This window comes from Vicia villosa, linkage group LG4, assembly GCF_029867415.1.
Source record: "Vicia villosa cultivar HV-30 ecotype Madison, WI linkage group LG4, Vvil1.0, whole genome shotgun sequence".
Classification (NCBI taxonomy): Eukaryota; Viridiplantae; Streptophyta; class Magnoliopsida; order Fabales; family Fabaceae; genus Vicia; species Vicia villosa.
The window spans coordinates 162,884,442-162,899,751 of NC_081183.1; positions in this window are offsets into that span (position 1 = coordinate 162,884,442).

The following is a 15,310-nucleotide window of genomic DNA, read 5'->3' on the forward strand; positions in this document are numbered from 1 at the left end:
TTCACAAAAAGCAATCAAAGGAAGTGTGGTAGCTGATCATCTGGCTCATCAAGCAGTGGATGATTATCAAGCATTGAACTTTGACTTCCCAGACGAAGACATTATGCTAGTCAATGACTACAAACAATCAGGACCAGAAGAAGGACCCGAGCCAGGATCCCGGTGGACTATGGTTTTTGACGGAGCTTCTAATGCACTTGGCAATGGCATCGGAGCTGTGATCATTTCCCCCGCAGGAGGTCATACACCATTCACTGCCAGATTATGCTTCAATTGCACTAACAATATAGCCGAATACGAAGCATGTATTCTGGGTCTTAAAGTTGCAATCGATCTACGAATCAAATTCCTGGAAGTCTACGGAGACTCGGCCTTGGTAATCTACCAAGTCAAAGGGGAATGGGACACGAAGCACCCGAATCTAATTCCTTACAAAGAATATGTGCTGAGTCTGATTCCTTATTTCGAAGAAATCACTTTCGAACACATCCCACGCGAGGAAAATCAACTAGCTGATGCTTTAGCTACCATGTCATCCATGTTCAAAGTCAGGTGGGACAACGAGGCGCCTATGATCACCATTTACAAGCAAGATGAACCATCCTATTGCAATGAGATCAATACCGAAGGAACCGAGGAAAAACCATGGTTCCATGAAGTAAAAAGATATCTCGAAGCTCAGGAGTACCCTGAAGGGGCATCCATTAACGACAGAAAGTTTCTAAGGAGATTTGCTGCCAAATTCTTTCTAAGCAATGGAACCCTATACAAACGCAACCATGACTCGACTTTACTTCGCTGTGTAAACAAGAAGGAGGCAGAATAGATCATGGAAGAAATACACAATGGTACCTTCGGTACTCATTCCAGTGGACATACAATGACTAAAAAGATCCTGAGAGCAGGTTATTACTGGTCTACCATGGAAACAGACTGCCATCATCACTCCCGAACATGTCACAAATGCCAGATATACGCTGACAAAGTACATGTACCTCCAGTTCCATTAAACGTCCTGACGGATCCTTGGCCTTTTGCAATGTGGGGTATTGATATGATTGGAGAAATCAAACCTACTGCCTCCAACGGACATCGCTTTATCCTGGTCGCTATTGACTACTTCACAAAGTGGGTAGAAGCAGCTTCATTTGCTTCTGTTACCAAAAATGTGGTAGCCCGGTTCATCAAATACAATCTCATTTGTCGGTACGGCATCCCTGAACGGATTATCACGGACAATGGCACAAATCTAAACAACAGAATGATTACTGAACTTTGCACACAGTTCAAGGTCAAACATCTTAATTCTTCTCCATATCGACCAAAGATGAACGGCGCGGTGGAAGCTGCCAACAAGAACATCAAGAAAATCATACAAAAAATGACAGTAACCTACAAAGACTGGCATGAGATGTTGCCTTTTGCCCTTCATGGTTATCGCACATTTGCGCGTACTTCAATAGGGGCAACTCCATTCTTCTTAGTCTATGGTATGGAGGCAGTTCTTCCAATTGAAATTCAGATTCCTTCCCTAAGGATTATGAAAGAGGCCAATCTAGACGAAGACGATTGGATTCAAACACGGTTGGACCAGATAAACTTGATTGATGAGAAAAGGCTCGCAGCTATTTGTCATGGTCAGCTATACCAAAAGCGTATGATCAAAGCCTTCAACAAAAAAGTCAAAAGTCAAGCATACCAAACTGGTGGCTTGGTTGTCAAACGCATCATCTTACCACAAGGTGATCCCAGAGGCAAATGGACCCCCACTTACGAGGGACCATTCATAATCAAGAAAATATTCTCCGGCGGTGCCATGTTGCTTACCACCATGGATGGCGAGGATTTCCCACATCCTGTGAATGCTGACATAGTCAAAAAATACTTCTCTTAAAAAGAAAAAAACAGCTCGCTAAGTTGAAAACCTGAAAGGGCAACTTAGGCAAAAAATGAGCGTCTCGGTGGATTGAAAACCCGAAAGGGCGGTCCAGGCAAAAATTAGAGACTAAACAAATACTATCCCGGTAGGCTGAAAACCTGAAAGGGCAGCCTAGGCAAAAGTTAGGGAATGAAGCATACAACTGTGTTCCCTTCAGCTGCCTACTCACCATCAAGATTCAACACCTCAAAGACACCGATCAGTCCAATCACTTTCTTCCAACAAGTGAGGGATGAGATGCTCGAAGACAGATTGGCAATAGCAGAGTTGAAACTTGACTGGATCGTTCTCACATAGCTATTTATCTCTATAAATATTTTCCAAAACTTTCTGACAGTTTCCTACTTCTAGGATTGTTGTCTCCCTGTGCTAACCCGCCTATCATGGCTCTTTTTAATGCAGCTCTTTCAAAATCACTATTTTCACTTTTTCTGTTTAAATACGTAAGCGTCCCAATGATAATTTTGAATGAACATGTGCATTTGAATATGATTGATGTTTACCAGGAAAAACAGGAATAGCATTCAGGAAATGTCCCAATCATCTGGACATCATTCCATTAGAAGAAAATTCCCAAGAGAAGCGCATTTCTCAGCAAATTCCTCAAAAAGATTCTCTCTTCAAAAGAAGTCTTATTCCCCAGCAGGGTTGTTCCAGATTACTATCTTCAGAAGGTGTGATCCCCGCACCCGGACTAGGTCAGATAGTGCATCGGAGGATTATGCATCTTCCTCATTTCCATTTGAAAGGGCAACAGAACTTCCAGCTACCTTTCATTCTCAAGAGATATTCAAAGATCCTTCAACAGAATACCAGGGTTCTCAAAGAATTTCCCCAGCCGAGGGTACTCAAACAAGACAAAAGATCATCAACGATCACAGTACATTCATGTCCAGAGGACTAGTGGGAATTTATTTTTCCAACTAGAAGCTTGACACACATTCACATTCACATTCACATTCACATTAACATTCATACATTCATACATTCATACATCATACATCATGCGCATATTCATACGCATATTCATACACAACATCACATGCATATTCCTTCGGGGATATCTCACATTTACATGCATCATAAACATTGCATATCATTAACTTGATTTTTCAGGTAAACGGATATCTTCAACAAAGATGTTCTCAATCACATGCAATGTTCACCTAAATTCCATGAACAGTTCTCTCAGATATGATCAAGCCGAAGATTCATTCTGATCACTTACCAACTCAAAAATAGACATTGCAGATCTAAAGCGATACCTCAGACGGTTCCAGAACGATCTAGCATCACAGATCTAAAGCGATACCTCAGACGGTTCCAAAACGATCTAACATTGCAGATCTAAAGCGATACCTCAGACGGTTCCAGAACGATCTAGCATCACAGATCTAAAGCGATACCTCAGACGGTTCCAGAACGATCTAACATTGCAGATCTAAAGCGATACCTCAAACGGTTCCACAATGATCAACTTCCAAAATCTAAATTGGAAAAAACTTTGGACAAGTTCCGTAACAATTATCTTCCAAGACTTAAAGCGGTAACCCTGGACGGTTCCGAAACAGTCAACACAAAGACTTTCAAATCCTTCATCAAGATATAATCAATGGATTCATTCTGATGAACAAACCATCAACACATTTTCTAGGTAGCATCTGAAAGCCCATCTCAGGTAATGTTTCAATCTGCCAACAACATTTCGCAGACGACATTCAAATGCAACTTCCAACATCTCTTCTGATCAAGGTAAGTGCAAATTTTCAGGGCATCTAAATATTCAATCATCTTCTACCTTCAGATTTCAAGCAATCTCTTCAGGTTTAAGAAGATTGAATAGGGGCAACTGTTATACCCCAAAATTTGCCCGCATCTTTTTTCAAGAAAACTCCAATCTGAAAATTAAGAGTCTCATATAATCATGGATTTTTATTTCAACAAATATCCTGACATATGAAATACTTAGTTTTTAGAATTTTTCTTATACAGTAATTTGGCTTGCAGTTGAATTTATTCTTACGCAAACGCCAAATACTGTTTATTACTTCACACATGCTATTTATTTATTTACAGATAAATAGTACTGACACAATTGGTACAGAGTTAAATCTTTTGCAGGCGCAGAATCAGGAAACTCAGACTGTACTGGTAACAAGTAGATTATTATTATCTTTTGTTTCCCACTAATTTTTGTACTATATTCCATTATTTTCAAAAATCTTTTCAAATCTCTTTTTCAAAAAAATCAAATCTCTCTTTTTCCCAACACTATCTCCACTTTCTTTCAAATCTTACTTCCACTCAAATTTTCCTTTTGTACGGAATCACATCATTCCCCAACGTCTCTTTCCTTCTTTCCATTCTATAAATACCTCTCATTTTCTTCCATAAAATCTCACATCAAATTCCAACTCATCTTTCAAATTCCTATCTCATATCTATTTTCTCTTCTTCCCTGACAAGAATGGCAAAATGGATAGAGACACTATTTCTTACAGTCATCACCATTGCTACGGTGAACATGACTTTCTTCTGCCTGCATAGTCCTGAAGAGTGTGGACTTGCAATGGTTATGCTCCCAACCATCTACATGTTATTGTTCATAGCATGGGTCATTAATCGTCATTCTTAAAATTTGCAGTATTTCTTATTTCTTAAATGTACCGTTTATTCGTCGTACTGTTCAATGTAGTAAGTGATATTTATACTGTCAGTATTAAATGTTGTACTATTTGTCATAATATTGCTTAATTACTAAGATAATATTTTGTGTGTTTTCTGCCAGTCAAATATTCCTATTTCTGTGCATTAAATGATTTTCAGGGTTATTATCGGTAATTTTGCCCGCGTACCGTAAATATTAGTTATTTATTATGTCTATGTTTTTTTTAACAAGTCATGTAAATAAACTTTCATTTTTCACATAAAACAAAAACAAAAACAACAAAAAAGAAAATTAACTTTGACTGTTGATTTTTCACTCTAACTGCTACATCAATACCTGGACAGTCAGTTGACAGCCAAACTGCCGGCAGTACAATTCTCAGTGTTTTGTACCATCAATCAAATCAATCTTTCACAATTCAAAATTCCAAGATTTTTGTTCTAGAAGTCTTCTGAATATCACGCGATTAGCAGAGACTCAACACTGCACAAAAATCAAGTACGCTTAACTGTCTCCTACACAAACAGTCCCTAATCAGGGTTTTTTCTTGTTTTTACAGGAGCAACAAGTTTTTGAGAGCTCAAATGGATTTCATACACATCTATATATCTCAAAGTACCATCATACAAATTTTCAAACTTTAATTCATTCAGACGCACCGTCAGCAGCTCAAACAGTCAACAGACGACCCGTTTGACCAAAAAAAGTCAACAGACAGTCAAAAATGAAATTTTTTGTCAAAGTCCATATTTTGTCAAAGGATTCATCATTTGATCATTGGATGATCATAATTCATCAAGGAAAGATCAAAAATCAACAAAACCCTAAGATTCAAAATTAGGGTTTTTGCCTGAAAAGTCAACTCAACTTTGACTGATCATAACTCTCTCATCCTTCATCCAAAAAATTCAAACCAAAGCTTGTTTTGAATGAAATTCAATTATCTTTCAAATGCCATTGATCCCATGGTCATTGGATTCACCATTTGAAAAATATGACCAAAGACATTACAGGTCATTTTCAAAGTCAACAAAAAGACACTTTTTTCAAAAGGACACACAAGGAGCTTCAAAAATCATTTTGACATGAGACCAAAGAAATTGGTTATAGGACTCTTTGAGGTTTCCAAAAAGTGCAAGATCTCCTTCATATGACAAAAATTGAAGGATTTACACCTTGTTAAAGTTGGCTAAATTTTGGAAAATGCATGAAACCAACATTGTTCAAAATTGCATTTTTTCCAAAAGGGGCCAAGTTTTTATGGTTCAAACATCTTTGCCATGTTACCATGGGCCTCCCACGACCAAGACTAAGCCCATACCTTTTTTTATCCATTTTTGCATGATTTTATCTTACTTTAAGATTAAAATTAAAAGGAAAATGCATGGATAAAGGTTAGCTTACAAATCAAGCATGACTCACCTCAAAGAAGCTTCATCTTTCTGTAGAGAATTGAAGGGCAAGGCAGGTGCATTGAAGGCAAGATGACTTGGTCAAGAATTCAAGCTTTTTTATATTAAAAAATGCAAAGTTTCAACAAAGGCTACTAAGACACATCTTAGCTTCAATTCTAAGCACACATAGCTTATAAATAAGCTATCATAGTTCAGCAAACAAGAAGAGACGAGTTCAGAAGCAACCATAAGCATATAGCATGCTTGTAACCATTTGTAATTTTCAAAGAAACTTGAAATTCGAATTTTAAGTTTCAGTCCATTTCAATATAAAATAAACATTCAAACATCATCTCTGAACATCACTGAAACTATCTCAATCAATTACAAGCCTTGAAGCTCACTGAATCGAGCTACACAGGTCAAAATTTGTTCAAACTAAAATCAATTCGTATCTGGTTATTCACACAGGTTTAACAAGATGTAGACATACTATTGAGTTTGGTTTGAGGTGTAGATCGTTTCTGGAAACTTAATTGAAGTTTGGACATGTACAAACGAAATCACCATTTTAGGGTTCATAGCTTCAAAATTAGGGCTTTCCAAATTAGGCAAAATTAGAGGTTCTAATTAGCACCATTAGATTCGTATGGACAAAACGAGTTGAATGGTACCATCGCGCCAAATTTATTTGCTTGTTTACCCCTATTCGTTATTTTGCAGAATTATGGCTCACTACAATAGCGCTTTTTTACAAAAGCGCTGTAAAAACCCCTGGCTGAAGGTTGTAGACGATGAGGTGTCTCCCCCTCATTGGTCCAGAAGCGCGCGCGTGTTTTTTAAATTTCCTCTAATTCTGTGTTTTGCAGGCGCGTCATAAGTGATGTTCCCTCAATTTCAGGACCATCTGATTTCATTTAATGACTCATTCAACGCGCCAGATCAAACAATCCTTATCATGCACTCTCCAGCCTACCACACAGGATCAGTATCCTTTTATTTCTATTTTATTTTCTATTTTATTTTAATTTTCTTTGTTAAATTAATTAAAAATAGTTTTAAAAATCCAAAAAATACACAAAAAATATTTTTAGACTTCTAAAATAATATATTATTTTCTGAAATAAAAATATTTTATTTTTCTTCAAAATTTCAATATTTTGCATAATTAATTAGTATATACTTATATATTTGCTTTTTAATTATTCTAACCAATCAAAAAATCATAAAAAAAATTGTTCTTTGTGTTAAATATTGTTTATATATTATAAATTAATTTTGTACATATTTTGAATAGTTTTATCTTTAAGTTTTAATTATTTGTATAATTATTTGCATAATTATGTTTTAATTAACTTAAATAAATTTCAAATCAATTTCCTAAAATTCCAAAAAAAAATTAGTTTTGTTTTAAAATTAATTGACAAATATTTTGTACATATTTTTAAACTTAATTTCTAGGTTTAAAATTATTTTCACCTTTTTTCTTCATTTTAATTTAATTAATCATACATTAATTATAATTAAAATAAATCATAAAAAATCCAAAAACATGCCTTTTATTTTTCTTGCAATTTAAATTCCTAGATAAATGTATAGGATGTCAAATTCATGTAAATAGGCTAGTTTACATTTCCTGCACAATCGATGTAATAACGTAGATTTACTTTCCGCACTTTACATTTCCGCACTTTAATTTCCCGCATATATATAAACTGCGTGTATGCCAAAGATAAAATTGAACCGTTAGATCACTAACTTCAAAGATAAATATCTGAATCCAATCACAATCACACTTGCACCTCTTCAGGTAATACCCTTCTCATTCTTTCAAAATCAAAGTCAAATTCTACTATTTTGAGTACAAAATCGAATCTTGCTTTTATATCCGGTGAAAGGATAGATTTTTAAAGGAAATAGGATAAAGACCTTACAACTCAGGGTAGACCTCCTAGTTTGCTTACTCAAATCAAAACAAACAAAATTCTCATACACTGTTGATTTTTCAAAACTTTCAAAAAAGGCAATACTTTGTATACATCCAAACACGGATTATTACAAAGTTAACGTTCTTTTCAAAAACATCTTTCGAAAGATAAACAAGCATTTTGTATATATCCACACACGGATCATTACAAAATTCAATTTACAAAAGTATTTGAAACCACATATGAGCAATTTCAGAGCAATTGAAAAGTGATCAAAAAAACAAGTGAGCTAAGCAAACTTAAGAGCCCATGGATAACCATGGATACAAAGGGTGCTAACACCTTCCCTTTGTATAACCTACCCCCTTACCCAGAATTTCTTAAAGGTCTTTTTTCTGTGTCTTTTATAAACCTTTCCTTAATTGGATAAAATAAAAGGTCGGTGGCGACTCTGTGATATTTTCAGAAATGCGAAAGCATTAAGCGATAAAAAAGAGTCAGTTCACGTATCTCTACAGAACAGAGGTATGGCCCGGATTAAAAAACGGAGGTCCACACAAGGCAAACACGTCAACATATTCTTCGAGAAGGTCTGTCAACTTACTCTTGATATCAGTATCAAGCAGCGATCCAATGGTCACTTCTTTTTTGTCTTCTTCAGAACCCAAATTGATTATTTCTAAAGGTTCTTTGTGAGGCAGAATGGCTCTTTCCTCGTGCTTAAGTAATCGAGAGATCTCGTCCGGGATCTCCTCTTCTTCCTCTTCTTCGGCTATGAACATAGGAAACTCAAAGTTGGGAGAGGGCATAGGGTTATTGCATTCAATGGGTTTATCAATAGTAAATCTGCACATGTGATTTATATTTATTTCAGAAAATTTATGAATGCAGGAGTGTATGCATATTTTTTTTTTATTTTGGTTTTTTAGGATTACCATTTCCAGAAAAAAGCAAAAATAAAACATATAATGTAGGGAATTCAAAATGACACTTTATTTATGATTCATTTTTGAAACAAAGCCCTAAACACAAACTCATTTGTCTTGGGCAGGACAAAGAGGGAAACTTTTTAAACAAAGCCCTATACACAAAGTTATTTGTGCGTAACATTTAAAAACAAAGCACTATAAAACATCTCTCTGCTTTGGGCAAGGCAGGAGGTCAAAATAACATCAAAGTGATTACTTTGAGCGACGAACAACATTCGGAACGTCGACAGCTTTCCAGCAGCAACAAACTCCTTTGTGTATTATGTATTCAGGAAAATTCTCCTCAGAATTATCTTCAGTATTGACATTGACCGCTGGTCGAGCAGGATTTGAAGACCCTGGTTTGTCAACCTTGTTCTTTGTAGAGTTGAAACGGTCTTCTTCTACTTCTTGAAGAGCATAAGACGAGTCACAATCTTCAGAATTTTCAGGATGTAATTCCCAGTCTTCAGGATGAAGAGACTCATTGTCAAAGACACTTTCCGAGTCACACGCGGGGCCCTCTTCCCCTTCATCTTCAAAAATGGCATTTATGTGATAATAACCATCTTCAGGATTATAAACCTTGGCAGATGCATTGAAGCCGAAATCTTCAGTAATTTCAGGCTGTTGAGAAAATTGAGAGGGCTGATAAGCCTCTTCTGGTTGACTATTATATTCAAAGGAATCTCCCCATCCAGTTGGTTGGATATCTTCAATCGCAATCTTTGAACTTTCAGGTGCAGTATATTTCACCATATAATCATATTTACCACTTGGTTGTCCCAAGGTGTCCCTGATTTCTGCAGGAACAGGCTCAATTTCTTTGCCTTTAGATTCCTCCGAAGGAGGATAGAACGGTGCATACTGTTCTTCCTGAGATATGTACCTCGAGTCATTGAGATAACACTTCCATTTTTCTTCAGGATCAGGTAGACCTTCCTCGATGCATTCTTCGATAAGGACATTAACCTCTTGAGGAATCAGGTTAAGGAATCCTCCACTAATGAATGTTTCTTTGATCGGACGAAGGGTTTCATCCTTCTTGATGCAGTTTGAGAATGTTGGTGAACATCCGAGTCCTACTCTGGTTTCATTCTTGGTAGGGATCACAACTTGCCCCCAGCCAGTGGTAGTTCCATCTTTTACTACTTTCACTGCCTATTTGTAAGAAGAGATCGATGCTTTCTTTTTGGAAGATTCGTCTTCTAAAGAGAGACCTTGGAACTGAGTTCCTTCCACATCATCAGCACCAATGAAAGAGAAATTGGAGAAATGGCTCACCATCAAGGCTTGTTCTCCACTTATTGTTACCAATTTTCCATTTGTTACAAATTTTAACTTTTGATGGAGCGTAGAAGTTACTGCCCCTGCTTCATGGATCCATGGTCATCCTAACAGACAGCTCTATAAGCAGCTTGAATGTCCATGACCTGGAAGGTAATTTGAAATGTATGTGGACCAATTGTCATGGGAAGGTTGACTTCGGCGATAACATATTTTCGCGATCCATCAAATGCTTTGACTACTACACCACTGAACTTCATAGGCATTCCTTGGTAAGATAAACGAGCAAGAGTCGTCTTTGGCATAACATTCAAGGAAGATCCAGTGTCTACCAACACATTGGATAAAGAGTCTGACTGACAGTTCATAGAAATGTGCAAAGCAAGATTGTGATTTCTACCCTCCTCGGGGAGTTCTTCGTCACAGAAGCTTAAATTGTTGCAAGTTGTTATGTTAGCTATTATCCCATCAAAGTGATCAACAGTCACATCATGATCTACAAAAGCTTGATCCAAGACTCTCATCAGGGCTTCCCTGTGGGCTTCTGAGTTTAAAAGCAATGAAAGTATTGAGATCTTTGAAGGAGTCTACATAAGCTGATCCACAATTTTGTATTAACTTCTTTTGATAAGCTTCAAGATTTCATCAAAGTCAGGATTGACATTGGCTCCACTGGATTGACCAACATCAGTGTTTGTATTACTGACAGGAGTTTCCACAGGATTTCCCACTGGAATTTTGACATGATTTTTTCCGGCTGCAAGAGCAACAGGCTGCTTTGGAGGTAGTGGAGTATACACACGTCCACTTCTTGTTACACGACTTACATCAGCAATGTTTACAACGGATGAGAGAGTAGGTAAAGGAACTTCTTGTCCATCCTTTATCATTGTTGCACTGTAGTTGTATGGAACTGCTTTGTCAGAGTCATAAGGAACAGGTCCAGGTAGACAAATGATCAAAGGAGCAACAGGAACCTTTGGCTTGTTGTAGGTAACTTCTATGCGCTCGGGCATGTTGAAATGAGGAACGATGACGTTAACTTTAGGCATTTCCGAGTTGATATCTGAGACTAAAAGCTCATGTGGATAACATCCTATCATGTTAACTTCATCTTCATTCCTATTTCTGTAGATCTGAATAGTACCATTATCTAGCAAAACTTGGAGATCTCTTCTCACAATCGAACATCCATGAGGATCTACACAACATATGCTACAGGAATCGTAGTGATGTTGGCGAAAATTCTGCCCTTGACAGAGAGTAGCGTGCATTTGTACCAAATCTGCTCTTGAGAAATTGATATTATAGACTCGGTATGGACCAGGACATCCATACACCATGTTTACAACATGCCCTCCATGATTGGGCAGCGGATTTGCTTGCACATTTGGATTCAGATTTCTGAAAGAGAGGAGATTAGATCTAACCAACCTCTGAACTTCATATTTCAAAGCTATGCAATGCTCGAGATCATGGCCAGGTGCTCCTTGATGATAAGGGCATGAGACCTCAGCTTTGTACCACCATGAAAGTTTCTCAGGTACTGGTGGTGGTGCTTTAGTTTGAACAAGACCTTTTTCAACCAAGGCAGGATACAACTCTGTGTAGGTCATTGGAATCGGATCAAACTGTGGAGCTCTTTGTACACGATTCTGATTGTTATTAAACTGTTGAACCTGTGGTCGAGGCTGTTGTTGTTGAAACTGCGGAGTAAATCCCGGATTCGGTGATGTATTAACGACTCGCGCAATAGCAGCAATCTGTTGTTGACGATTGACATTTCCTCTTGGCCTCCCTTGGGATACCATGTCAACACTTTGTTCTTTCTTCTTTTGGAACCCACTTCCGAACTTTTTGGTTCCGCTTGAAGATCCACCTTCTTTAGTTAGACGTCCGGTTCGGACCCCTTCTTCTAGACGCATCCCCATGTTTACCATTTCGGTGAAATCACTTGGAGCACTAGCAATCATGCGTTCATAATGAAACGGGCCAAGAGTATTCAAGAAGATCTTTGTCATCTCTTTCTCTTTTAACAGTGGATTAATCTGAGCAGCAGTTTCTCTCCACCGTTGGGCATACTCTTTGAAAGCTTCATGGTCTTTCTGAGCCATGGATCGAAGCTGGTCTCTGTCTGGAGCCATATCCGAGTTGTATTTGTATTGTCAGACAAAGGCCTCACCTAGGTCATTGAATGTTCGAATGTTAGTGTTATCCAAACCTGTGTACCACTTCAGTGCGGCACCAGTCAAACTGTCTTGAAAGTAATGGATAAGCAACTGATGATTATCTGCATAGGTAGACATCTTTCTGGCATACATCACAAGATGACTTTGTGGACAAGAACTACCTTTGTACTTCTCAAAATCAGGGACTTTGAATTTAGCAGGTATTTGTACACTGGGAACCAAACATAGTTCCTGGGCATTCTTTCCAAACAAATCTTTGCCACGAATAGCTTTAACTTCTAGCTGCATCTTGTTAAACTGCTCTTGGAGATCTCCCACAAGATTACGCTGATTTATGCTATCATCCTGATCATGATAAATCTCATTTCCACCATAAGGAACTGTGTGAACCGTAGGGGTCGGAACTGTCATAGTGGGCTGAGAAAGTGCCATAGTGATTTGGGAAAAAGTTACCCCTGAATGTGGAATAAACGCCGAACCTTGTGTAGCAGGCGCTTCAGTTGTGGTTGTTTGAACCCCAGAGAAATTATGGCGGAAACCGGCACCAAAGCTGAAAGGCGTGCCCCAACCTTCTGGCATGGAGAAAGATGGAATGCTGAACGCAACTGTAGAAACTGGAGTAGTGACTTCAGATGTCACTGTTGCTTGACTGTTGGGTGGTGGCTGTTGATTCTGTGCGGCCATTAAGGAGTCAACCAGAGTAGTGAGACTTTCCAACTTTTCCTGAAGGGTGGTCACTGTACCACGAAGCTCAATATTCTCTTGTTCAGAGTGTTCCATTACTCTTCTTCTATTCGAACGAGTATTGTATCTGTGATCTGATTGCGAGCGCGGTCGAGAAATTTTGAGACGCGACAGCTTGACGATCTATTGGAGAAAGATCCAAAAGATGAGACTTTATACAACGGACTCGATATGCAGAATGATGTATGTAAAAAGAAATTTATGATTTTTCCAAACATTTTAAAGATTATTTCCTTGCAAACATTGGAACACAAACTATTCTTTTATTGAATAAATGGGAAATGTTACAACATTGGAGCGTAGCTCCTTACAAAAGCAAATGATAAATGAAAAGCTAAACAATCTTAAGCATCTTCATCAGACGAAGAACCAAATGCATTATGCAGCTTGAGCTTCATGATTTCTTTCCCATAGTGAGCTTTCAATTTGGCCTTTTCGGTCCTCAGTTTGTCAACAACATTCTTCCAATCATCAGGAGTCGGAGCGTTGCTTGTTGAGCCTTCAAGCTTTTTCTTGCTTTCTTTGATGTACCTCTTGATTGCAGCGTCTTTCTGACGAATCTTCTCATCTTTGTTCATGAGCCATCCATCTTGATAATAGAGAGTTTCTTCGTGATCTTTCACTCTTTTCTTCAACTTTCTATTTTCCACATCAGTTCTACGAAACTTTTCTTCCCAAGCATCTTTCTCTAACCTCATCTTGGCTAAAGTGTCTTAGTATTCCTCCATAGTGGGAATGTTGGACCGTTGAGATACCACAGGAAACATGGGTTTTTCATAAGCATAAGGCATTTGGAACTCTTTTGCTCTTTTCTTTACCCAGCAGGTGTGGGCGTCCACAGCAATGCAATTTCTTGCCTCACCTTTTTCTTTCCATCGGACGTCGTACCAAGCTCTCACCATTCTTGTTTTCAACCTTTGAGGATCATCCCCTTCTTGGTAAAAGTAGCATTCCACTGCGAGACCAATGGGTTTAGCTGAATTTGCATACCCGAGTTCTCGTCGGGCTAGGACCGGATTGTAGTTAATTCCTCCTTGTGTACCAATGAGGGGTACGTTGGCGAACTCTCCACAACTTTCAATGGTTTCTATACCACAGTGAGCCAAGGTATACCAATGAATATCATGATTAGTAAGGGACATAAGTCTTCGAGGCCAACGCAAACCTTCTCGGTTTTCCGTGAAAATAGGAGACTCAGGTAAGTGTGAAACAATCCATTTGAACAACAATGGTGCACAACATACAATGACTCCACCTCCTTGGCAATTCCTATGATGAACAGAGAAATACATGTCACCAAGCAAAGTCGGAACTGGATTCCCAATCAGAAAGATCTTTATGGCGTTGATATCAACAAAGTCGTTGACGTTGGGAAACAGAACCAACCCATAGATGAGCAAGGCTAGTATAGCTTCAAAAGCTATCATGCTACCAGTTTCGATGAAATCAAAGGCTTTCTTTATTAGGAAGTGTGAAGTTAAACCCGGGAGGTTTCCTTTGGTAGTACAATTACTCTCTACTTTAGACTTCTTCAAGTGGATACTTGCTGCAATGATGTGTGACTTAGGAATGGCTTCCAAACCATTGAAAGGTATTTTGTCAGACACGGGAATACCCTAAAGATTGGCATATTCTTCCAAGGTCGGTACCAATTGGTAGTCTGGAAAGGTAAAACACTGGTAGACGAGATCATAGAACTGAACCAGAGTTTTGAGAAGTCCTTCATCAACATGAGTGTTCAGGATAGGCAAAAGCTTTCCATAACTTTTCCTAAAATTAGAAGGATCTTGTACAAAAGATGCTAATTCTATCAGTTTTCCCACATCAGGCGCTTTGAAACCGTACTTTTTGGTATACCTTTTTACCCCTTCCATAACTTAATCCTATAATGTTTGCAAAGAAAATCCTCTAAATCTTTGGAGAAATCATGTTTTTATGGAAAAAGATGGGTTTTTTAATGAATGTATGAATGCATGGATGCCACATATTCAAACATGGTAAAGCGAACATGGTAACGCAAACATGGTAACGCAAACATGGTACTGCAAACATGGTACACAAACATGGTATACAAACGTGGTACACATAGGTTCAAAGGTCCAGCGTCACGAGCATGAGGTCAGAGAACCAAAAATGGGATAGTTCTAGTTAATCACCTGCACAACATGTTCTACTGATACGTCAGAGTCTACA